The sequence below is a fragment of the Adiantum capillus-veneris genome, chromosome 17, assembly GCF_014529385.1.
Source record: "Adiantum capillus-veneris isolate H3 chromosome 17, ASM1452938v2, whole genome shotgun sequence".
Lineage (NCBI taxonomy): Eukaryota > Viridiplantae > Streptophyta > Polypodiopsida > Polypodiales > Pteridaceae > Adiantum > Adiantum capillus-veneris.
Window position 1 is genome coordinate 7178162 of NC_140947.1, and position 4107 is coordinate 7182268.

Here is a 4107-nt window from a genome sequence, read left to right on the forward strand (position 1 = left end):
TTGTGTGCTCACCTACATGCACACACACATGTAGTCACACACCCACACACTCTTACCCTATCACAAGCATCTAGCAATGGAAACGGTAGATCAACTGCAATTTTGGAGCAGTAATCCATACGGATTTTGACATCTTCAAGGATGTGAATCAGGATTACCACTATTTTTGTTGGCCTCATCGTCATGTTGCCTTCATCATAACAATCTCCAAAGTCAGGTAGGTGTTCATACACCTACTCAGTACTTAGTTTTAAGCAAACACATGCTTAGGAAATGAATGATGCTCTAGAAGGTGAGAGATACTAAATTGATTTGGACACATACACACACACACACACACACACACACACACACACATGTAGATAATTGTTACAAATAATAATCACTTTTGTATTAATTGTTTTGGTTGCTGATGCTCTTTAGAAAGTTTTTTAGACAAACATTGGAAGTATGGATCTTAGGCATACAGCTTCCATTGGGTTGCCTCCATGGATTATAGCTCGACACTCAAATTTTGTTTACATAGATTGGGTTAAATTTGATGTTTCACTTACTAGCTTGAGGTATTATTGATCTTTCGAGCCTGAAGACCTTTTCCCTTTGTTTGATTGCATTTATTTGACCACTACCTCTACATTGATCAAATTGACACATCATTGACACATTAATAACTTTGGTTCTTATGGTCATACTCATAGAGCTAGTGCGGTACACATTGATAATGTGATAATAAGATATTCTTTCATCGGTTTTTTCTATATGCATAAAACATGAATAAAGTACACTAATTATCAGAAAGTTGAACTAGTAGTATATGTTGAAGCTTATATTATATGTCCAAATTGGGTAGCTGCTTCTGATTAATCCATACACTGAAAATAACCTACATGGGTGGATTCCTCATGCATGCACATCATGTTGTGCCTTAAGACATGCCTACTCGTTTTTTGGCTTCGATAATGTATAACATGAAAAGATATTGACATACTCAGTAAGATAGCGATACTGGTCTTTTCTGTGAATTTGTCAGTGAAACAAATATTATAGAAAAAATTCTCCTTTATATCTAACTCAGCGGCTATGTTTTGGATCACGTCTATAGATAATGGGTTGTTTTATATATATTCCAGTCTCAAGAAGGTAGTATGCTTACCGGTCCTTCTTGACATTTTGTCGATAAAACAAACGAGATGCATTGACATTAAAGGAGTGATGGCATTGACTGGTGTTTTAAACATAATGAGCAATTACCATGGAATGGCCGCCGAAATTTCTACACATTGGTTTTCATACACAGATTATTATATATATATGGCTGTTAACCATCTCGTAGATGAAAGATGGTATCTTATAATCAGGAAAATGGTGCCCATTATGCTTGACTTGAGGATATTGTAGCTTCTGTTTAGTACTACCATACCCCACTTTAATAGCTTAGCACTAATTTATCTTGTGTTCAAGGCTACCAAGACCATATGTATAGCCGTAACATAGTAGAAGAATGATACATTACAACTTATTATTGATACTAGAAAAAACCAACTCTCTTAAAAAGTGTATTTTTATCTTTATATGCAGGAACTCACTTGTGATGAAGGTAAGTATATAGTGATGAACTCACAATTGTAAAGTGCTTCTTTATACTGTCCTTTCTTGATAATTGAATGAAGAATTTTTGAAACAAATATTTGTAAATTATTCGAAATTAGTGATTGGTATAAGAGCCTTAATCCTCAAGTGGGGGTCTCGGATTAATGTGTATTAATGTGTTTGCAAGTAGAACTGGATCAACACACAAGGAGTTAGGATAAGGATAATGCCACAAGAGGAGACAATGATAAGTCAATGCAGGAGAATGTAGAGATGGATTGTTAGACACAAGGCAACAATGAATATAGAAAAGGGGCTGCAAGTGGAAGCGTCAACACCAAGAGCATTTCTAGAAGCAAAAGAAAACTAGAGAGAGGGAACGGAGTGGAGTGACCTCAAAGGTGATGAGGAAGGGCATAAGCAGGGAGTTCACAATAATGACGGCATAGGCAAAGGTAGTTCACCGATGGCAAGCAAGCATACAAAACAAAGTGATGGACGTGCGTGCACGTGCACGTGCACACACACACACACACACACACACACACACACACACACACACACACACACACACACACACACACACACACACACACACACACACACACACATACGAGGAGAGAAGAGGAGAATATTTTAACATCGTAAGAACAATCCCAAGACACCTCAAAGATCTATCTGATGAGTCTTGAACTCAAGATCAGTTACTTAGCACAAGACTACTTCTACCTCCACTTGGCAAGCTGTGAAAATGACCTATCTAGGCAACACTCTTGAGCACATTGAGTGGCAACCACAAGGATCAACAAATGACGCTTAGAAAGGACGAGGCAAGACATGGACGTATTGGAAGGTAGAGGTGTATGAACTTGTATCCCTCTACATGTCTTGCTTCATCACTGAAGAACTACTTTCTATTTGGATCATTCTCGTGATGAAAATGCTAGACACAGATAGTTGGAAAAAATTGTTGTGCTTGGCATTGGGTCCATAGATAAGTATGCCAAATGTGATAATGTATCAGTAGATATAGATGCCAATTGTGATGACCTTCCGAAAGCAAAAAATTTCTTGATGAGTTTTTTATCTAAAATGTTGTGTCTTGGAAAGAGTTCATTGCAGGATATGCCTAACATAGCTATGGCAAGAAATCCCTTAGCTGTCCTTTCAAAATGAGATTGCTAGTTAGGGGCTATTGGGGAAACATGTTGTGCTTGGCAATGTGCTGGTTGGGTGATATGTATGCAAAATGTGGTGCCCTTACAAAAGCCTTGAATAGGTTTCATGACCTTCACATGAGTGAGAAAATTCACAATAATATTTCTAGTCAGTGGTTGTCATAAAAAAATATTGTGCTTGTTGTGATACATTGGTCAAAATGTATGCCAAATGTGGTGCCCTTACAAACACACATAAAGTTTTTGACAAGTTTTGTGGCATAAATGTTGGCTCTTGGAACACGTTCATTGTAGGATATGTCCAAATGGTTGTGGCAAGAAATCTTGTGCTATTTTCATAAGATGAAAAGGGAAGGCCTCTCTCCAAGTGCAATCACCTATACTTGCACCTTGAAGGCGAGTTGAAAGATGTGTTTACATTGCATGTTGTTAGAAGTTGGACACACCCTACGGAAAATGACGGCTCGGCAGATTATCATTCTTTTTGTAATTATTCATTTATTAAGAAAACCCGACATTTCACCTTGTAAATATTGGGGCTTACAGAAGTTTCCAGATTGTATCCCAGTTTTGACATTTAGATTGAGTAGATGGTTGATTTGTAACTTTAGGGTTTGAGAATTGTTAGATATTTATACCACTTTTTGACCTTAATGAAAGGACCTTTTGTCATTTAAAAAAAGTTTGAATTCTGTGAGTGAGCGTACTGTGTACGAGAGAGAGTGTGAGCTTCATCTTGACGCTACTTGTGCACCGGTGGTCGGAATCGAGTGCGGAGAAGTGCAGCGTGTTGCCCCCAACGAGAGCTACGTGCCGATACCTACATTGCGATGTCAGGAGTTTTTTGGAGCAAGGGATTGCACATATGTACATACACATGCATGGTGCATCGAATAAAGGATTGCCCATTTTCCAGAGCCAGGTGGTTACGTGGGGCCCACATGTGTACAGGTAGGACAGGGTGTACATAGTGCATCGATTTTCACTATCACCAGTACCAATGTGTTTTTTCTATAATAATGAGGAGTTGGTAGCGCGTAAAACTTCTCGAGGAAGCTATCCGCGGGCTGACAACATGAGGTAAGCAGGTGCGTCAGATGGCATCTAGTGGCGTCAGGAGGTCGAATGGGGTCAATACTTGCACGTGGATGAGTACGGACACAACGTGGGTGTTTTCTTGTGATAATTATGCAAAAAGGTCATCATGAGAACCATCTTTTGGGGGCCACTTCACGTGGTGGCGGGATGCTTATTGGGAAAAGTTGAGTGCCAGGTGTGCGGATGATGCAAAAAGGTGACAACTATGCATTGCGAGGTCAATTTTTGGCCTATTCGAGGT